This window comes from Thermobia domestica, chromosome 15, assembly GCF_964235325.1.
Source record: "Thermobia domestica chromosome 15, izTheDome1.hap1.1, whole genome shotgun sequence".
Taxonomy (NCBI): Eukaryota; Metazoa; Arthropoda; class Insecta; order Zygentoma; family Lepismatidae; genus Thermobia; species Thermobia domestica.
Window position 1 is genome coordinate 37942654 of NC_137468.1, and position 23820 is coordinate 37966473.

At 37.5% G+C, this 23820-nt stretch overlaps 1 protein-coding gene across 1 annotated transcript in view; it reads right to left on the reverse strand.

Annotated features, from left to right (window-relative positions):
- The window catches only part of Ip6k (Inositol hexakisphosphate kinase), an 86013-nt gene extending 76005 nt beyond the window's left edge, over positions 1-10008 (reverse strand). The window contains exon 1 of the mRNA XM_081739600.1: positions 9513-10008. The gene's annotated coding sequence lies outside the window, so the exon portion shown is untranslated. The remainder of the gene's footprint in view (positions 1-9512) is intronic.
- Between the last annotated feature and the right edge of the window lie 13812 nt (positions 10009-23820).

The following is a 23820-nucleotide window of genomic DNA, read 5'->3' on the forward strand; positions in this document are numbered from 1 at the left end:
AGCTGTTATGCGGTCTTGCTGCTAATGGAGTTTTTCGATGGGTTCTTCAGGAAATTTTGTCCGAAACTCACGTTGAATACTTACAAAACTAACGTGATATTGTAGGGTGCAAAATCTTTATCTGCATTACAGACAGTAAGCTTTCGATTTGTCACTCTGCCATCTGGTGGAAGTATTTCGAACAACTACGATTGTGCCAAACAAAACTCGAGGATGTAGTCGAAAGTAAACTTACAAATTCAACACCATTTTAATTATCGATAGAGCTTTGGCTCACATGGAACGACTTCTTATCGTTAAAGTCATCTTGAAACACACTGTATTTAACTATTTCTCATGTTCAAGACACTTCTTGTTCTTCTATTCAGAACTGAAAGTACAACTATTTATGATCCAGTATAAATACCATACGGTATTCAAATTGTGAATGCGGTAAGGCATTAAACATTATAGTAGGCTGTATCATCTATAAACATTTTAATAGTACATACGAAATCCACAGTAATTTGGATTTGCATTTGATCTATTCCCTAGCAGCACACTTCGTTGGCCCTACATAGGCTAATTGTCGGCACAGTCGGTAATTGCAAAAATAAAATTGAAAAATACGGTGGGCCAACTAACAACTTGGTAACATTCACAGAATGTTTTTGATTCCATACTCTCTATCACAGTTTCCGCAACCATAACATACGCTGGCGGATAGATGAAAAGTTTTCATCCGAGCTACATGAAAAGTTTATTGGGCCTGCGTTGGCAAATGGCTGGCTAATACTCGACAAAGCGGCTAATTACAACGTACAGTCAACATTGGCTTCGTTAAATTATTGCACATGTTTTCTCACACCCTTTTTAAAAATCAAGGATGAGAACTACTGTAGTAGCAATTACTCAACATAAAACGTTTGATCTCGCTGTCACGTCAATGTGACGGAAATACTGTAATAGGTTTATTTTATTTATTTATTTGACAGTCCCTTCAGCATGAAGGTTATATGAAAAACAAATGTACAGTTTATTGTAGAATACAATCCATCGCATTTAAATTCAATTTCAATTGTGTCCGACCAGGAATCCAACCCGGGACCACGTGCATCAAAGACGCATGCGTTTGCCAGTAGACCACTGATGGGTGGCCCCATTTAGCGTATTCGTTAACGCTCTCGCCTTTGGTGCGAGCAGTTCCAGCTTCGATTCCCGGCGAGAACACGAGCGAAAAAGCGTAATAGCGTTTTCAGGGCACTTATCATGAGTAAAGTGTTTCCTCATTCACACCACATAAATGCCAAGATGGTACCTGAGATACAGATCCTAGCCCGCTTTCTTCCTTCCCTCTTCCCCGAATAAGGTGCTCGCCCAAAGGACGTTATCCCTCTTAGATGGTGAGCTTAAAGCCATAGCTGCTGATAATCTCCAGAAATACGTACAAATAATAATCAGACCAGCAAGGAGGGCTAATATTGTAACGTCAAACAAACTTACAAAAATTACACTCACTGCTAATACCAACAAGGATACACGATACTCAGATACCCACCGCATTACAAGATATGTCCTCTACCTCTGCGTACAGGTCATTTACATTACATTTTGATGAATTTCATACTCCAAGCATAACTTTTAAAAGTCTTAAGAACAAACTTACCCCAATTGAAGAAATGGCGTTTGCTAAGTATTTACCGTAATGAATGTTGACAGAATCCTATATGAAAAGCGACTCATTTACTTGTTCCACTAAAAACTCATCAACTTACATGCTAAGTCCCATTCCATAAAAAAATAACACTAGTATCTTGCCTAAGTGCCATGTTCAAGACAAATACTAGTCCATTCACCTAGCGTAGATATACGAAGCAACTAAACCAATAGAACAAAGGTAGAATGACCAGATTTTTCCTGTAGTACAAGTTATAAGCTATATGAGAAATTGAAAAATTTGTTGTGAATAGGCCTATGTAGATTGAGAGTACGGACTGTGAATGTATATATAAACTTACGTCACCAGCATTTCACTTGCATATGTGTTGATTATTATTCTTCTGACATAATCCACTTGAGACATCCTACAGTACCATCCAAATTCACGTAATAGCATTTTCCCATTACTACCTGACTCATAGTTCACATAATAGCACTTCCGAATTACCATCTGACTCATAGTTCACATAATAGCATTTTCGAATTACTATCTGGATCATAGTTCACGTAATAGCATTCTCCAATTACTATCTGGTTCATAGTTCACATAATAGCATTTTCAAATTACCATCTGGTTCATAGTTCACATAATAGCATTTTCAATTTACCATCTGGCTCATAGTTCACATAATAGCATTTCTCAATTACTATCTGGCTCACAGTTCATGTAATATAGCATTTTTCAATTACTATCTGGCTCATAGTTTATGTAATATAGCATTTTCCAATTACTATCTGGCTCATCGTTTATGTAAAAGCATTTTCGAATTACCATCTGGCTCATAGTTCATGTAATAGCATTTTCGAACTACCATCTGGCTCATAGTTTACGTAATTGCATCTTCCAATTACTACCTGGCTCACGTTCTAAATTCTTCATGTTCTTCATTATATTTCCCTTAAACATAACTAAATTTGCTAATTTATCTGCATTATCTTCATGAATAAATACTGTACTTCAAGTTTGTTAACTAATTATTGCAAAGAACGTCGACAGTTGTTAATGCATATGAAACTAATTAAGAATTCAAATCTCTCAATTACAGAGCACAAGAAAAGAGACCGCTGTTGTAGTACTGCCATTCGATGTGGCAACCCTGTAAGCATAAAAGCTAGTACTCATGTAATGGCTGACAATACGATTTCTTCCGGGCTCACCTGTACTGACGCCACGCTGGCGAGATTGGCAGACACAGTGAATGATTTCACTCCCAGTCCACCAGCACCATAGCTTGTATATACAGATTTGTTTTTACCTTACTGCCCGAGGGGACTAGCACTGGTCTTGGTGGTCCTTATTATCCACGACGCGAGGAGTGAAGAGAAAGAGGGTGCGACCTTTCCATATATTATCCGGTCACTGCTTTCCCACGTATTGGGAGTCTTCACACAATTAAAAAGGTGCATGCGAGCGTGAGAGATCCAACGAACCGAAACTGAAGATGCAAGAACACGACGTTATCATCTTACAATTCTCCTCCTCCCACTGGTTCTCTCCTGGGGTTCTACGTCCTTTGCTCAAGGCCACATCAACACCATCAGATGTTGTTGCTAAGCTAAGCTACAACATTAAGTTACCTAACGAAATTTAATCACAAATCAAGTAAACAAACGAGCCAATATGCTAACCAAGCCTTTGATCCTGAGACTTTACAACAGAATTGGGAATCTGTTCTATAGGACAACTGTATCCAAATTTACTTTAATATAGCATTATTCGTATAAAGGTATATCTCAAAGTTTTATTTTTCTCTGATGCTATACAGTGACAGAAATAAGTATTTGTATGCGGAAAAAGCTAGAATACCAGATCTAGCAACAATATACCCGCTCGTTATCTGTAACTAAAGAAGACAAGGAAATGTTTTATACTAACTCCTTACAAAATAAGATGTTACAAAATAATAATCTTGAGATAGTGAAAGCACAAGACAATGCGTAACTAATGATACGCTAGTATAGGCTATATATTTACATAGGTAGCCCCATGGGAATACCTAGACAAGGCTTCCTTATGTCATCTTTATGCAGTTCTTCCCTGTCCGCTTTGTCCTTCAAGATATCAAGGTCAAATAGAAGGAAAACCAGACCGGACCGGGGAGAACAGCGTGTGGTGTGTTACATTTATGCAACTCAGATGGAGTTTTTCTTAAATAATAATAATAAAAAATTTGGAAACCAGACCAATCTTTCGTCATGTCCTTATTATAAAGGAAAAATATTTCAGGTTGTGAGTAAAGTTAATATGCAAATTTCAATACATTAAAGTTATGGGGGTTACATAATCACCTAGGATAAATATTCAGATATTCCTTATTGTTCTTATTAAGAATGTTGTTCCAGACATGTTTTAGGGGGACACTGCCCCTGGAGCTCTGAGAGTGCTTCCCCGGGGGAAACCAAAATAATACGCACCCCTCCGAATACTAAATGTGCCTCCCGGAACATTTTCTTCTGAAAGAAACACTCCTCAGTCTGCCAGTCATGCTAATTCCTAAAAGTTCACAGTTACACTGATAGATGTCGCTAGTTGCACTGTCCGCTACTCGACATCACCAGATGTCGCAAGGGTACAACAACTTGCACACGACCCGAAGGCTTGCAGGGAACAATTGCTTATCAGTGTTGCTATATATCTCCTGATTTAGACAATATTCATTGTGAGAAATAAGTATGAACACATTGGCTGTAGAGGAAGGGAAATTGATAAACATTAGTTTTAATGTTTTATCTAGGGTGGCCAGATGTCCTGCTTCTGGTCGGACAGTCCGGCTTTTGGAGGCCCTTTCCTGTGTCCGGCTTTGCATTATTCTGATGGCCTGGCTCCAGTTTGAGACATTTCAGAATTAGCAAATTATTTTAGTACATTTTTGTAAGTTATAAAGTAAGAAAAGTTTGGAGTTCCAAAATTTGGTAGGAAAACCATTATATTGGCATGGAATTTTAACATGTGAATGTAGCTATTTGTAAATGTAGCTCTCCCAGCTTGCTTGAGACAAAGATGCCTAAAAGCAATGAATTGATTTGTCATATGTGGGGAAAAGGTTTACAAATTTATAAAGCCCGGCTTTCTAAGTCAATGTGTCCGGCTTTTTAATCATTGCCTTCTGGCCACCCTAGTTCTATCTCCGATAATTTTTCAGTCTTTAGCTTTTCGTAAAAGGTTATGCCGTCTCTACGGAAATGAAGTTTTCATATTTTGTACTTCTCCGTGTTGTGTCTGGTTTACTGTATGGGATATTTTATAATGGCAATATTTTCATTTCAAAAATATAAAAATCCCTTAGGTTCGAGAAGTGAACCCAAGACTTTTCATCATACGTATTTCACATATACTAGAAAAGAAAATACACACCATGTTATATAAATTAAATACTTTATATTTTAACTATACGATTCTTAAGCCTTTGGTTAAAAAAAAAAAAAAAAAAAAAATCGAACAAAACCAGCGATGATTCATGTGCAGCCGCCTTACGACTATAGTTTTCAAGGCTGGCAGCTATCAACATCTTTTGTTGAAGACAAAAGCTCAAGAAGGCAAACCAAGTGCTGATAACTAGCGATAACCAACCACATTTCAGACATGTAGATATTTCGTAATAGTAATTCTTACTCTATAAATTAAATCTTCGTTATATATATATATATATATATATGGGGTTATGCAACCACGAAATTAATTGCACTGAAACTTTGCAAGTTGTTGCTAATATAATTATTTATGCGCTTTTTTCTTTAGTTTTTGTTTATATAATACAAAAACGATACAATTGCTACCATTACGAAAATACTGAATATACTTTTAATGTACTGTAAAAGTCATATCCTGGTTTTAACATGCAGGAAAATTACTATCTGCACGGTAAAATTATTTTCAAATTTTAGCTACATATCAAGCATATTCGCAGCTGAAGTACCTGACTTTGCCAAGAAAATGTCTTATTTATGCCCCCCTAAGTAAACGGGCACTGAGGAATGCAACGTCACTAATAACATTCCATTTTTCAAGGTAATAAGTACTAACTTTATCTAAAGGGCAGGATGTATGTGATAATATAGTGTTGATACTGGTAGAGTCTACACAGGCCCGCAACTAGAGGGGGACCTGGCCCCCCTAAACTTTTCATGGCCCCTCCAGACCTCAATACAAAATGCTATTATTAATACTAAAATCACAATTGAGATATTTGTAAGAGAATGTTTAATGACTTGCCCCCCCCCCCTATCTTATTCATGACCCCCAAACTTCTGTGTCTGGTTGTGGGCCTGAGCCTACATATATTCTTAATCTGCACAAAGTACGCGGCGTGCCCATGCACGATTCTAAATTCGTAATTTCTTTTCAACAGTTATCTTAGATGCATGTAAAGCCCACGGTATTATTCCGTTATATATATATATATATATATATATATATATATATATAGTATACTAAACAATTATCGCAAGTGGCTAAGTAGCTTCTTTGTCGTCAGTTGTCCTGAGGAATGGATACTTACCAAACTTCCAACAGCTCTTACGAGGAAAAACCTCCACATAATTGTGGATGTACCAGATTAGAAAATCATGATAAAAAAAACTCGAGACTGGTACACGGGCGTCAATGACGGTCGCTGATAACATATAGGGAAAGGGAATGCAGCCAATAAACGAAACAAAGCCCAACGTAAAATGTATCCAAATATTTAACAGATGAAGTAAGAAAAATTATAAGTATCGCGCGAACACATCGGAACATTTGAATCCGCTGTCTCAATTGCATTTTTCATTCCCACTACATTTTCTCCTCTTTTTCCATCTCCTATTGTAGATGTTTTGGACGTAAACATGGTTGTAAGTTACTTATAATACTCATACTAAATAACAGAATAATGCTCCAAATCAAGCCCGCAACTAGAGGGGGCTACGGGGGCCTGGCCTCTCTAAACTTTTCGTGGCCCCTTCAGACCTCAATACAAGAAAACACAATTTAGATATTTGTAAGAGAATTTTTAATGTCTTGCCGCCGCCCCCCCCCCCCGTTACATATTCATGATCTCCCCTCAAACATCTGTGGCTGGTTTCGGTCCTGTTCCAAATACGACTTGTACCACCACGATCTGGTTGACAAAAATAATAATAAGGAATCAGACATATTTTTAAAACAGTCGGAAATGACAGTGATTTAAGTATTCAGTTTTAAACGAGTTTTGAATAGAAAATAGCATATATAGTATGAATACAACATCCTGCAACTCTAAAATTACAGATATGAAAATATCGACGGACCATGAAGAAAGAGTCGAATTTCAAGAGTAAAAAGTCAAATTATATTCTTTCCAAGGCCACACACGGAAGGCAAATGACAAAAGCAAAAACAAAACATACACACAGAAAGTAACATTTTATCCACTAAGTTACAAATTTCAATTTCTTGTACTCGTAGGATCTTATATTTATTGAAAAAAAAAAAAACATACGGCAATATTTCCAGTCTGGACCTATGCATGGATCCCTAAAAGGGGGTGGGGCAAGGGGCCAGGGGGCTCACGAAAACAACTTAAATTTCTTAAGATTTTCTTGATACAAATAAAAAATAGGAACCAGGGAGACACCTCCCTAGAAAATTTTCTTGGGCGCCCATAGACCTACTTCCAGGGTTATTTAGTTAAGAATAGGATAAGAAAAGCAATATACGTTTATATGACGTTTTGTTCACAGAACAAGAAAGTAATCTGCTATAAATAACTGTGTCAATTTCTTAAACCGTAGCTGTATATGTATTTCAAAATCAAAATGGTTTGAAATATAAAATGCATACATACAATTAATTACTGTTGTTCCAAACTATGGGTTGACCCATTCCGGGACAAAAATATTTTACGATAGCCAGTGCATCTTAATTGTCTGGGGCTGACTTAACAGTCGAACATATTATCAGACAGACTTGTATTTAAGAAAAGAAACCTCTATACTGCAACATAGCTAGACCTCTAAACATGACTCTTGCCATTGATAACTGCATGAGATAAGTTTTTAAACGATTTTCAGTGCAAAGAAAAACAAAATTCCATGAACATACACCGAAAAGAGAGGGACACCAATTGTTTTTCTTACAGTTACTGTTGCTGGGAAGATCAGTGGTGATCAGCTCAGATGAATTTTCAAATTTACATCTTCCTTGACATTTGCAATTGCTATATTTATTTTGGTAATTGAGTTGAGTTGATTTTAGTTTAGCGTCCCGTTCAGCAGCGAGGCTATATGAGACGTGGACCTACTGATTAACGTGGAATCCGAACCACATGAGCTCCCGCCGGGAATCGAACCCGAGTCTCCCACGCCAAAGGCGTGTACGCTAACCGCTTAGCTTTATTTTGGTAACCAACGTAACATATTTTCATTATTTATGTGGCCGAAGATTGAATTCCGGGATGTTAACCGTCTTAACAAAAAAAAAAAAAAAAAAAAGTCCTCTGGGACAAGACAAAATTCCTGGTTAATCCAGTTCAAACCGAGTCCAGTCCATGTTAGGAACTCTAATATAATTATATGGGGCGCAAAAAATAAATATGGCCTGATAGTTTTAAAGATTACATCGCGAATTATATTTCAATTCATTCCCAAATAGTTCTTTGCTCAGGGCATGAAGTCAAACTGACAAGTTACGCAAAATAATAATAATTTTTGGTGAATGATGCAATTATAATAGCAGCAATAAAGAGAACTTTAAAGATCTGGTATCGTTGGAATTCGTCCTCAGTAAGCATAATTGTTTCGTGCATGAAGTGCAAGTGCCTATATTACAATCAAGGTCATGGGAAATATGAAAATGCCCTCTCCCGAAAGCACTTATCATATTCAATTGTGGGCAAATAATTCATCGTCATTTCGCTCTTATTATAAATCCTTATTCATTTACTCTGGTACTTTTTAAAAACTTAACTTCACAAAAATATTTTTTCTGTAGAACATTTTCTCCATTTTCCGTATATTTTTACGGTAAACTTTACAATACATGCTCCGGCTGCTCATAAAACTTTTTTAAAATGGTATAGCAGAGTAAGGTAGGGATAAGTAGAGTAGCATACGATAGGGTTAGCTTAGGGTTTGAAAAGTTTGTACCCATTTAGTTAAATTGAATATAATGTTAATCTTTCGTCTCTGCGTAAGGATACCAACGGGAGCGGTCATTGTAAAATTAAACCCAATATTAATATTACTACATTTTTTGAAATTTGTATGAAGAATAGTTCGAGCTATCCATATTTTTTAATGATCATTTTCACATAATCTTTTATGAAAAGATTATTATTGACATATTATATTGCCATGTATCTTATCTTGCACCGTATTCGTATATTATTTTTATTTTTTCTTTACTTTTTTCTGTTTTTTGAAAAGCAATGAAGTTATATTCCTAAATTTTGTAAATATAAAACTTCGCTGAGAAATGTATTATTTAAAACTTTCCTGTTTTTAAATAATTCTGTTAATCAATGATACACAGAATAGCAACATCCTTCAAACATTAATTGCAAACACAATTGTCTTACAGTTTAAATAAATAGCATTGCAAATTATACCTCAATTCACCAGTTTTCTCCTAAGGCAATAAGTCAAAGTGACAAAAGAAATCCACACAACACTGAAAAACAAAACAATAACGCAACGCATAAATTATTGCATCATTCATAAACAAATAGGTAAGCCCCGTCCATTTGAACGAACAGCTGTGGCCTCGATTTATCTTTATTGCTTTCTTCTTCTTTTTTTATCATGCTTTTAAAAGTAAATTTGATATTATTTAAAATAAGGTAATGAACCGAACTTACCTAAAAATTGACGACACTAAAGCGGCTCCCGCTGTGAGAATATTGAAGTCTCGTTGAATTTTTATGCTCCTTATGTTTAAAAATATAATTGAAAATTTTCACACTACAAACACCACAAATAATAAAAATTGTTTTTAGGAAATTTCCACGTTCTAAGCAGCGCGCGTCTGTTGTCCGACTTTCTCTTTAACTGCAATGGCTGCTCTGAACAGGCAGAAGTGAATGACTGTTCTGTTTTTGTATGTTGCAGAACAAAACAGAAAACCTTTACAAGCTCCTCCCTCGTGAAGCAATTTTGTGAACGAGAGCAAAACCAAAAATATACTAATGTTGTTCTTATGTATAAAACAAAAATGACAAAGAAAAATGTAATTTGGTTTTTATGGCTTATTTTTCTTGCAAATTATCAAACAAGAATGAAAAGATTTCCGTACAAGCATCCACTTTTAATCACCTCACACTGCACACTGAAGTGAGTGATCGAAGCTACGCTGTTTCAACGCAAGCGCAAAATAACGTAGCTCTCCCCTCCCGCCCGCGGATCTTATAATTCTTTTACTTCCCCTCTCTCTCCCTCTAGGTCAACCAGCTGGGACGGCGAAACGTGGTATATTTGGGTCACGTGATACCGAGTTCTCTCAGCTGTAGCGAATAAGGATTCTTCTCGGCAGCTTTCGCCTCAGCACCCATTAAAAAAAAAAAAAAAAAAAAAAAAAAGACAACAAAACATTCAAGTATTTGAATACGTGAGTGCAGAGCAGAGCAATGTATTTGGTATTGAGTTGTAAATTTTATTGTCACTTGACCATGAAAATTGTCTAATACAGTACACTTGCCAAAAGCATTATTTTAATTATATTAATACTTTTCTTGTTACTCTTTTAATCACAGTTTTGATAGGTAGAGGTATGAATATAGAGTGGGTTCACTGCTACTGTACAATATTATTTAGCTTTGGTTACATAAGGTAACTTAGGTTGAATATCTATCCCAGGGGAATAAAAGTGAGGGGGTACGCGAGAGGACGTCGTGCAGTCGTGCCCCCACTTACAAAAACTATCTATGGGATCTCTCTACTTCCTTAAAAAAAATACAATAGGAAAAGATAGGTACGGGGAACAGCGTGACGTCATGCGTCCCCCTACTTTTTTAGATTCACTTTTATCTCTGATCTATCCACAAAGAGGGTATAATGTAACTAGACATGCATTTGTGTAAGTTGCAAATTTGGAGCGAAGAGATCGACTTTTATTGATTATTCATAGATTTTTTTTTACTACATTATTTGTTTTCGTGAACAAACACGACATGCAAATAGTTGAATTTGTCATACCAGAGAAAAACATAATAAAATTTGAGTTCACAGAGCAAAACGAAAAGGGCTTCACCCTACTTCTAAGGCTGAAAATTCTATTTTCCATTGTTTACAATGAGAATTCGGGCGATAAATACTTTTCCAAGGTAAGTCTATGGGCATCTCGTTTTTCGGTGATTATTCCTCAATAGTATGTCCAATGAGGGACATGTGACCCCTTACGACATTCAGTGCGTGCTCTCGATTTAGGGTTTAGGAATTAGATTTCTGGGCTTTCGGCATCTATGGCCATGTTAGCCCGTCACGTATGGGTGATGACGACTCTCGGCAATCACACTACCCGAGGAAAGGGGAGGAAGAAAGGATTGAGGGAGGAACGAAGCCGCCTGGGACCTATATGTTAGGTACCAGCCCGGCGTTTGCCTGGTGGGAATAAGAAATGCCTCACATAGGATGGCTAGCCTGAAAAAGCTCTTAGTTTTTCGACCGAGTGTCCCCACCGGGAATTGAACCCTTGACGCTCGCTCCCCGCTCGTCCGGACAAACGAACGCTTAAGAGGCCCCATCACAGCGAAATTAAAATACCGCTAATTTTACAGTAATTCTGTGATATCTTTAAATAGATAAAAGATAATCAAAAAGTGGTACAAGACCTCCCTAGACAGTATTATTTTACATGATATACCGTTATCACCACTCACTTATCTACTTTCGATTTCCAGCCATTTAGAAACCCGGTATTTATTTTCGCGTTTCTGAATGGCTGCAGACGAAAAGCTACTAGGTGACTCGTGATAATGGTACCTCATGCAAAATAATATTGTCTTGGGCGCTCTTGTTCCACATTTCAATTATCTTTTATCTATTTGAAGATATCACGGAATTACTGTAAAATTGGCGGTATTTTAATTTCGCAGTGATAAGGCCCCTTAAGTCGAAAAAAGAGGAGCTTCGCTTCAATCTCAGTAGGTTACGTTAGGTCAGTACTTTCCAACCTTGTGTACTCCATGTCCCGTATGCTTCACGCCACTTGTTGGTCTAACTTTTCTTCAAATTCAGATGTAGCATTAAATTCTCAAAAACCCTCAATAATAATAATAATTCTCACCAATTTATGTTTATTTCCAGGAAGACTTCGGCATACCATTGTACTCCAGTACTATTTTCACCAGCTTTCTTCTTAATGAAACTACAGAGTAATAGTTATTTCATACTTATACAGTGTTTACTTAACGTCTCCTTGTTACAACATTCGTAATATTTGTAACTTCGAATGTGGTTTATTTCTGACAATAGCTTATGCCTCCTTCAGGAGGAAGACGCCCTCTAGGTTGGGAACCACTGGGTAGATTGATGCTACGTACCTTCATATTGTAGGCGATGGACTCGTGCTGTATTTGTTGCCCCCCCTCCCCAAAAAAGGAAGAAAAAATTGCATTATTTACTAGCGGTTCTCAACCTCTGTGTTGCAACACACTGGTATATTGTGTAATCTCATAAGGTATGTCACCAAATTTAGAATTTAATGAACAAATCAGTTAGAATTAATTTTGAGGTAGGCTGCACCAGTTAATGCCTCCAATGGCAGCAACGATTCCCAGTCACTATTTTATAGAAACTTATAATATTACACTATTACTCTATTATAAGTTGCGTACGTGAAGAGGATTTAGAGGTTTTAACCACCTTGAGCAAAATATATTATGTTAAGATATGTATACGAAAATCATGTCCTGAAAGGATATGAAATTGAGTGTATGAACCCTCCTTGATAAAACTCTGCGTACGCCACTGACTATTGAGCTCATTCGTGGCTAAGCGGTTAGCGTACGTGCCTTTGGCGTGGGAGACCTGGATTCTATTCCCGGCGAGAGCTCATGTGGTTTGGATTGCATGTTAATCAGTAGGTCCCGTCTCATATAGCCTCGCTGCTGAAAGAGACGTTAAACTCAATGTCAGCTTAACTCAAACCACTTCCTATTATAATTTATATGTGATTTTATTTATTTTTTTAAAAAAAGGGAACAATTGTGTCGCGATATCCTAGGCGTACAGTTAAGTGTGTCACGAGTTGAGAACTACTGTTGTTGACAATAAAAGGTTATATAGCTATTAGTTGGGCAGGGGCGGATCCAGGACAGACTTCTGGGGGGGCGGTGGGTTGTCATACTGCTACTTTTAAGGGCTCCAAACTTTGGAATGGGTTTTATTTATATATATAAAATAAGAAAGTTTCCTCTTCTGGGGGGAAATCGCCCCGATCTCCCCCCCTGGATCCGCCCCTGTAGTTGGGTGACGAGTGGTCCGAGGGTCCCCCCGGAATGACTCCATGAGAAATTTCCCATGGCGCTAATATTTCTTCTAGGTATATTTCCAATATCTCTCTTATATTGTCCAACCGTCCCTCTCTTCGGAGCTACAGCACTCTTGTGCAAGGCACATTCTTTAGCAAATAGTGTTCCAGTGCAGACCTCCTCACATGCACCTCCGACCAGGTTCGTTTGAACAAGACTTGAAATGCCATTACAGTTACCATTATGAACTCCCCTTTTACGAAGTTTAAGTCAAACTCTTTGTTTTGTTAAATCTGCGTTCATTCTTTTGTTTATTTATTTTTCTTGATCTGTGAACAAATATATACATTTCAGAGAACACGGTGCCAACTTATTCCTGGTTGAAAACGGAAGAGCCATATGTTAAAAACGAGAGAATGAAAAACGAAAAAAAAAAAAGTGTTAAAAAAAGGATCTAGGATTGTTTATTGACAAGGGAATGTAGGAAGTAAAATGTTGTTTATTCTCTGTTCGACAACACTTAGCTATTCGCACAAAATTTCACTTTCAGCCTACTGTATAAGCTGTTCCAAATCGGTCAGCTGGCTAATGTTTCCTCATAGTTTGTTTTCGTTTAAAACCACAATTAAAGTCAAAGCATGTGTAGGGAGTACATAAGGTCGTGCAGGAAATTGCAAGTCGGTAAACTGAAAACTATTGAGTATATTAATATGAAATTTTGTGTGTAGGCCCTACTTATACAGTAAGGTTCAAAGTTTCTTTCCTGCTTGTCAGAGTTGATCGCAAACCTCAAATCGTACATCATTCACGTCCAAAGACTCTTGCAATATTTTTCTGAAACCGAGGATTGCGCCCTGACTATATTTGGCCTATATATTCAGAATACTCTATTATCTTTCCTTCAAATCATCCGGATTAACATATATCTATCCACAAGCCTCGGTCTTTACATATCCCTATAGCCAGTAATTTTAGGGAGTTAAGTTTGGTTATCTTGCTGGCCAATGTATGGATTCTCTTCGACCAATACATCTCTCTCGAACTTGTTTGTTAAGAAACTGGTGAACCTCAAGGACAAAATATGGAGGTTCCACACCTTATTCACGTGGACCTCACCGATTGAACCTAACTTCTCAAGCTCTGGCATAAGGAAGATCTGTTCAGATAACTGTTACCATTTACCTTGTCTTTGTCAGAGAATAAAGGGCTAATAATACGGTTCACTGAAACCATGCACTACATTGATTGCGACTATTCTGCGTATGCACTTCGAACTTACATGGATTTTTAAACCCCTCAAATTTGGCAGTTGTGCCTGTGCACTTTTTTCCAAAAATATAAGCCATCGCCTCATTTCAGACCAGAATCCGAGACAGAAGGTTGCCGTTATCTTCTAAACGGGTAAGCATTATTCTCATATCACAGTCCTCGTCCGTCAGATGGTATAGAGATTTTAATTTATTTTTTTAAGTTTTACGTCCCACGATTATGCCGGCTAGGCTAAAGGAGACGGTGATGATGATAAATGAATGAAATGGTGGAATGAAGAAAGTGGGAAGAAACGGGAGAATCCCGTTGTGCCAGGTCTTCACCTTCTTGTGTACATCTTACGTAACGTTGATCATTGGATTTCCATTTCCGAGAAATCTGTTCCATGCTTTGTCTGAATCACATCATCACTCATTCTTTGCTTTGCACTACGTAGAAAATCTAACATACTTCCCGTAGCCTTGAACTTTTCATGTCATCTGTTGATAGGCCTATTTGTTTTTCCTGGGAATATGTTCCAAACAGCGTTCAGCGTATAGGAATTTTCTTTGCATTAAAATGTACACACTGTCTCTTTTGCTGTATGAACATCTTGGTTCATATTATCACAAGTGCAAGGGTCATTAAATAGTGTAGCCAGAACAAAATTTTAAGTATTCTTTCTTCTCAATCAGAAAAAAAAGTAATTATACAGTTACGATGTCATTGACTTAATGCATTTCTGTTGAGGAAAGATACAACGTACGCCATAATATTGCTGAAGGAATTTGAACGCACTGCAAACTGATAATCTGAACCACTGACGTGGGCGGAGTTATGAAGGAGAATTGCCCCCTCCCCAACTTTTTGACAAAAACTAAAAATGCCACCTATAAGATGGCCAGTTACCAAGACCTCCGAGACCGACAATAGATCTGCCCCCCACTGCCCCCCCAGCAAACAATTGCTAGCTTCGCGTATGATCACTGCTGTACGTTTGATTCCCTCCCTACGCGAATCAAATCCGTGTACTCATGGATCGAAGCATTGCTCCGACAGAAACCCTTCCCACTTTCCTTTTTCTTTCTTTTTCTTTTCATTTTTCTTTTCTTTTCTTTTCTTTTCTTTTCTTTTCTTTTCTTTTCTTTTCTTTCTTTCTTTTTTTTTGTAAGTCAGCTTTAGGCGAAGTTCTACGTAATCCAAATGAAATGAACTCTTACAATTTAACGTTCCACGATTATGTCCTTTTGACTAAGGGAGACAGACGATTAAGACAAGTGAATGATGATAGAAGAATTGGTGGAATGAGAATGTGGAAGGAAACAGGAGTACCCCGAGAAAACCCATGGACACAATGTTGTTTACTACAAACTTACTTTGCCGGAGGTCGAACCAGGAACCCCACATACTAAAGGTGAGTACTCTACCACTGACCCACCGTCTCATCACTCGAACTAATCCAGTCCGACGAGGGCACAAAAAACAGAAACTTCTACGGAAAATTTAAAACACTCATACTCTTTAAGAAGACTCAAATCGACGATGGGTTGACCCTTACAATCTGCAGCCGATCGCTTCAGACCCCTCGCGATCGATGGTCAGGCACGTACCCAGGAACTTATTTCGGAAGAGGTCCAAATTTAATATGAGGTTAAATTATATTAAAATTTGTAAAATCGCCCCAAAAAATTAGACTAAATTTACAGAAAGATTGGGAATTTTGGGGGGACTACCTGCTGTGTACGTCCCTGTTTAAGGCTACTGATTAGCATTATACATACTAAATCTTAAATGTACAGTAGTTATTTTTCCAAGTTCTAACCACACATTCGATACTTCTTTGCTTTGCTATTTTAACGTGATAAGATAACAAGGCATGACTGTATGAAATTCTTATAATGATTAATAAATACAGAAAATCACTTAGTAACACTGATACCTATCATTGAGCATTAGATTTTATAATATTACGTATAACGAGAAATTCGTTATCAGTGTTTCCACTATGAAAGAAAATTTTCCTTTGATAATAATCTGTTCCTATATTAATTTTTTCAAGATCAGGAATTTTACACTTTCCTCCCTCTCTCTCTCATACACATACATACAGTAAGTACATAACATATATATACATACACACTCTCGCAAAATCTTCCTTCGGATTTGAGGCTTTCAATGATACAAATTGTTTCATAATAAGTATAGGGGTTTTAAAGCTCTGTTGTATTTATTACAATTATCTTACAATTATAAACAATACATCAGTGGCGGAATCCAGGAGGGAGATCGGAGCTATTGCCGATAAATTTCTTGGAAACTATCATTTTTTACTTTTTGTGTGATTTATTTTTATTTATTTATTTATTTATTTTTTAAAGCATGTTTTTCCTAAATACAGTGGGACCAGAATAACTTGAAGCTGAACGGAATACACAAAACTTCGAGTTACCAAAGTGGTCACAACAAAAATTCGAGCTACCGCGGTTCCACATTCCTCATTCAAAGTTCCACTATATAACCTCTATAACTCGAAAGTTTATTCGTTCAACCTCTATAACTCGAAGTTTTATTCGTTCAACCTCTATAACTCAAAGATTTATTCATTCAACCTCTATAACTCGGAATTTTAATCGTTCAACCTCTACAACTGGAAGTTTTATTCATTCAACCTCTATAACTCGAAGTTTTATTCATTCAACCTCTATAAATCGAAGTTTTATTCATTCAACCTCTATAACTCGAAGTTTTATTCATTCAACCTCTATAACTCGAAGTTTTATTCATTCAACCTCTATAACACAAAGATTTATTCATTCAACCTCTATAACTCGAAATTTTAATCGTTCAACCTCTATAACTCGAAGTTTTATTCATTCAACCTCTATAACTCGAAGTTTTATTCATTCAACCTCTATAACTCGAAGTTTTATTCATTCAACCTCTATAACTCGAAGTTTTATTCATTCAACCTCTATAACTCGAAGTTTTATTCATTCAACCTCTATAAATCGAAGTTTTATTCATTCAACCTCTATAACTCGAAGGTTTATTCATTCAACCTCTATAACTCGAAGTTATATATATTCAACCTCTATAACTCGAAGTTGTAAAAATTCCTTGAATTAAATGACCAGTAAAAATAAAATACTGAACATGAGTAAAACACAATTACAATACACAGTAGCAACAATGACCGGACTAACAACAATGATAATTCCATAAAAAGCATAGAGTTATTGTTTCGAGTTATCGAGGTGACATTAAGAGAAATTTGACTTACAGAGGTAAACTTCGACTCTTAAAGGTTCGCAGATACAAAAGTTTGAGTTACCGAGGTTTTTAAACAGGATTATGAAACCCTTAAAATTCGACTTATCGAAGTCGTAATTTGTAAACATTCGAGTTAACAGGTTATTTTAACATAGAGTGTTATGAAGAGTACAAGGGAATGTGAAAAAATTCGAGTTATCGAGGTTCAATATTATTTTTTTTTTATTTTTTTCTTTTGAGATGTGATTGACTCAATTCTTATCTCGGGCGCAGCCATAAATTCAAGAAACGATTCCAATGAATTCAAAGTACGTATATGCCTATTTGCTGCATTTCCACTTATGAACAAATATGCAGAGTTCCTGGAAAATACACAGACACATCCGATTTTTTAAAAGAAATAGAAAAACGTGTCTCTATGAAATGTAATTCCTAGAAATGTTACTGTTTATGTGTGTTAGGTATTAATATATAACTTAAACTTGGAAAACACAGCTGGCTACAACATTCCTTTTGTGTTCACAATAACGGTGTGCGTATAGCCTATAACCAGAACAATGAACTTAAGTGCATCAAGGTCTTTTTTCATTGTATGCGACGTGTGACTATTCAACTTCATATAAGTGTGAATAACACATTACAAATATAACTTTGTTCTTAAATGTGTGATAGCGTTGTGTCGAGCTGTCATGTCACCACCTGGTGCTCCAGATATAAATATTTGATTATACTCTAACTATATGCTAGCAATTACGTAGAAACGAAGAAAGAGGAAAAATGTAGCCTATATTGTTCTTGTTAACTTTATACTGAAGTTGAAGTAAACACTTGGAAAACAAATAAATACTTACGTTTCAAAATGTATTTACAACGAATCAGGAGGGGATTAAGGGCGGAGCCAATGGAGGCGGTATCGATGGATATGTTTTCTACCATTAGAGTCTTCACGATACGTATTTTGGGCCGAAGTGACCTTTTTGGGCCTCTATTACAAACCAAATTATTAAATAGCTTGTGACAATTCCTTTGAAATATCTCTGCCATCACGTAGAGCAAATCTAGGAGGTTTTCCACACAGCCCTTATCCACGGGGGGGGGGGGGGGGCAAGGGGGGCCGGGTCCCCCTAAACTTTGACTTGCCTCCATAAAATGTAATGGTAGGCTTGCAAATGAACTATAATATGGTGATGAAGTATAATATAATTGGGTCGGGCCCCCCTAACTTCTACCGGGTCCCCCTAAATTTTTGGGCTAGCTACGGGCCTGTTTCCACATCTCCTTTGCTCTATTAGTGTTTTTACAGGGACTCAGGCCCGTATTTATATATTGCACGCCCCTGTGCTCTAAATAATTTGCCGCCCCCTTCCGCACAAACTTATGTCTCAAACAGGGAAACAAGCCGTGATTTTGCAAATACAGAGGGTGTTTCCGATCTATGGTGACGATTTTAAACTACATTCAGCTTAAGGGAAACCATGTCGTCACCATTGAGAGTGCTCTATTTGGAGGCCCTCCATCTGGGCAACTGCCCGACAGCGAAGTTTCCACTGTAGGAAACTGGCACGTACTGTAATAATGTCAAGCCGCAACCACTTCTCCTGACAGGCTTTCCATGTCGGCCCCACTCGGCCCCATTCGGCCCCACGACTTCTTCGTTCGCCATATTGGAAAATGACAAAATGTCCGAAGTAATTGAAAGATAATATTTTGTTAAGTGAAATACAAAATCTGGACTGGGCTAAATATTTGAGAAACTGTAAATGCACTCGATCCAAAGCCAATTGGGATCAATGCTGGTGGGAGGAGTGAAACATTAATACGTGCTTAAGGTTGTCGTCCGCCATCTTGGTGGCCACCATCTTAGAATCAACTTGTATATTTTAAATAGCAACGTGGTCGTGTGACATATTAAACAACATTCTCGTTCGAAGAGAATCCCAATGGTAAGGTTATTTTTCCAAAACTTGCAACAGTTTTGAAGTTGTAAATAGATTTAGGATATGTTATGTAAGAAATGCTGTGAAATGTGCTGTGCGAAGTTTCGAAATAAAGGATAAAGTAAAAACAAGCTTTTTAACATCTCATATTACGTATTGTTTAATAACCAGGAAAGGAGAGAGCTAACACACAAAAGATAATTACAATCACATGACACGTTCAATATGCCCATCGTTCTGTTCTATGCATATCCTTAACCATGAGACCAATGCTTGTGAACTCTGCGAAGCATAGTTGGTGATATTTGTTCACAAGCCGTGATTCTCCTTTCAATGTAGCCAATGCCACTAATTTTACATTGGGAGACAATAGCGTTAAAGTGCCCCCCAAAATAGAAATCCAACTGAGTTAGGTCGGGGGATCTTGCTGGCCACTCAACTGGTCCATAGCGACCTATCCAGAACCGTTGAGCCATCGATTACATTTCGACCATAATGCGTTCGTGCCTCATCTTGTTGCCAATATTCATGAAATCACCCTTCCTCGTTCAACAAAAGTGGCATAACAGTGTTTTCAAACATATCTTCATATTGTGCAGCATCCAAGGTCCCATCAATGAAAATAAGTTAAATAGGTCTCATCAATGAAAACAGGTCCAATAAGTTTTTCGCCCTCATATTCCACACCACACCATTACCTTAATCTGCACCTTGTATCTTTGATGCATCTATCTAATTAAGATTTGTATTAGCCCAGTACCGAGAAATCCTACGGTAAAGTTTTTTTTTTTTTTCCCAAGTTTGCAACGATTTTGAAGTTGTGAATGGGTTTAGGATAGATTATGTTATCATTTAGACTTATTTTTTTTTGTATGTGTGGAACATTGCATATACGGGAACCGACTGTCTTTTTACTTTTTTCTTGTAGGTAGGACAAGATGCTAACTCGAGAGGCAAAAATCGAAATTATCCCTTTGGCTGGAGGACGCAGTTCAGCAACAATAACAGCCGTCTTCAAATAGCGACATCCTAATCGCGAGCCGGTGACAGACAGTGCTGTACGAAAACTAATCCGCAATATTCAGGGCAACCGGAAATGATGATTTACCTTTATCAGCACGACCACGAAATGCAACTGATCCTGACCACGAAATGCAGATGTGTTGGGTGCATTGGTGAAAAATCCTACGAAGAGTGTGCGGCGTCTCAAGTGATCATAATGTTAGAGTCAAAAGCGTTCAAAGAATATTAAAAAGGGAAAAGTGGCACTTCAACTTGTAAATTATTCATTGCAGCTTGGAAAATTCAAGATTGCGAATAAAACTCAACTGACCAAAGCAGTATATATATTTTAGGATTACATATTTGTGTTACAGTTTCGGCTTTGTATCACAAATAAATATCTTAAAATATATATATACTGCTTCGGTTAGTTGGAGTTTTATTAGCAAGTGGCACCCTTAAAAGTTACAGTTGAATCAAAAACTGTCAGAGGATGATTCTGATAGACCAGTGGAGTTTTGTGAGTAGGCGTTGGCCCAGATAGCTCATGACCCAGTCTTTCCTGATAACATTGCTTTTAGTGATGAGGCAAATTTCTATGTAACAGGTAAGGTTAACAACCAAAATGTCCGGTACAAGGCTAATGCAAATTTTAATTGGATAAATGCATCAAAGATGCAAGGTGCAGCTAAGGTAATGATGTGGTGTGGAATATAGGGCGAAAAGCTTATTGGACCCGTTTTCATTGATACAACCTTGAATGCTGCACAATATGGAGATATGTTTGAAAACACTTTTATGCCACTTTTGTTGAACGAGGAAGGGTGATTTCATGAATATTGGCAACAAGATGGGGCACCGCCGCATTATGGCCGTAATGTAATAGATGGCTCAGTGACACTTTCCCGGATGCTAGATAGGTCGCCATGGACCAGTTGAGTGGCCAGCAAGATCCCCCGACCTAACTCAGTTGGATTTTTATCTTTGGGTGCACTTTAAAGCTATTGTCTACCAGTGTAAAATTAATGACATTGACTACATGAAAAGGAAAATCATCACGGCCTGTGAACAAATATCACCAACTATGCTTTGCAGAGTGCAAAAGCACCGGTCTCACAGATAAGAATATGCATAGATCAGAACAGTGGGCATGCTGAACATGTCATGTGATTGTATTTGTCTTATGTGTGTTAGCTCTCTCCTTTCCTGGTTATTAAAGAATACATAATGTGAGATGTTACAAAGCTTGTTTTTTACTTTATTTTTATAATTTAATTCGAAACTTCGCACAGCACATTTCACAGCATTTCGAACGAGGATGTTGTTTAATATGTCACACGACCATATTGCTATAAACCATATAACCATATTGCTGTTCGTCGTCCTCTTGCTATAAACCTGTTTCGCCCCTCCCACTAGCATTGATCGAAATTGACTTCCGATCAGTGCTTAAAGTGACATCAGATAAGGTGACGGTATGGAATAAATATGTCTACTTAGAGCAGTAATTCTGACAGAACCCTAAAGAGCAACTCTACTCCTGACCAGAGCCGTAGCTAAGGGGGGGGGGGGCAGCGGGGCGCCCGCCCCGGGCGCTGATAGCAAGGGGGCGCCGAACGAGCAAGGAGAAAGAAAAAGTGACGTTGGACATGAGTAAAAGGCGCCCCCAGAGTTGAGTAATAGGGCCCCCAGAAAGTATTGGCGCCCTATTAGATCAATATTGCTGTCGGTTATCAATGAAATACGTAGATTTCTTAAAAATCTTCTTGCTCGCTTCGCTCTTAATCCTAGAGTTTAAGTAAGTCATAACAAGTTTTTATTTATTACTTGAAGAGTTGTAGATGATTTCTTAATGACATGTGGTATACAAGGTGCCGAGTAATGACTTATAGTGTACGCAGGAGCATTTTCAAAATCAGAAACGAACAAAGTCGTGTTCGGCATTTTGACAGTGATGAGTTTGCTTAGTTCAAAACGTTTTTCTACCCAATCCGATTAATCTCGACGCACAGTGAGGCCAAAGCACTGAATTCTTGGCAAAAATAAGAATTCGCAATATGAAGCAGAAAATTGAAAGAAAACCAATTAGTTCGGTGTGTGCAGTGGCTACAATAATGTTATTTTGACATTATTTCATCAAAAGCATAGTGTTTTACATCATAAAAGGAAATGTTCCTTATATTCGCGCCTAAATTATATAACAGATTATATGATTGGGATAAACAAACGCGTGAGCAATATGCTTTGATTTGGCAATTTACAATTGACTTACATTCTTACGCATGAAAGGAAAAAGTGTACTTATTCATTTTACAACTGAATAGTAACAAAATTGAAGAAAAGTTCTTGCTTCTCAAAATTATTTCAAAGTTGTGGAGAGCAGGGCCGGATCCAGGACCGACTTCTGGGGGGGGGGGCAGTGGGTTGTCATACTGCTACTATTAAGGGCTCCAAACTTTGGGATGGGTTTTATTTATATATATAAAATAAGAAAGTTCCATTTTCGGGGGGGTAGCGATCGCCCCGATCGCCCTCCCTGGATCCGCCCCTGGTGGAAAGTTCGTTGTGACAATGAAGCCCCCAACGAGGTCTGGCGGCAAAATTCCCAGAATCGATCTATATTCAACTTTGTCACTGCGTGCATGGGGATCACACGTCTAATAACCTAACACTTTGAAAGAAAACGTTTGTCCGTTGCCATAGAAACCGCCGTTTCCAGGGCAACAGATCCTGTCACGGTTAGCCAATATTGAAAGAAAACGAAAAAAAAATAGTAGTAAACGAAGAACAGCTAACGTAGAGGAGTCGCTAAAATTAATTCTCTTTAACGAGAACGATTACGAAACATCACCTACTGATTGAAATCCGGATTATTTTCCAATAAAGTAAATTCCAATAAACTTTCTTGCTATTGTTGATTACTCCATATCGGACTCCCGAAGAAAACTCATCTAAACAACTTATTGACCGTGCCAATAGCGACTACTCTCAATCATGACTCCGTTTTCTTTCATTTAGAAATAGAAAAGAAAGAGAAGAAAGTAGAAGGGCAAAAGAAGGAGGTAGGAAAAGAAGAAAGAAAAGAAATAGGGTATTTTAATAAGAAACAGATTACTGGATAATTCCGGAAATATAGTAAAAGGTCGGGAAAGTCGCTGAAAGGTGAATCATTCTAAATGTTATTAACGACTAATCAATTTTGGAATGCTTCGGAATAGACACATGTTCCCTCATACCACCCA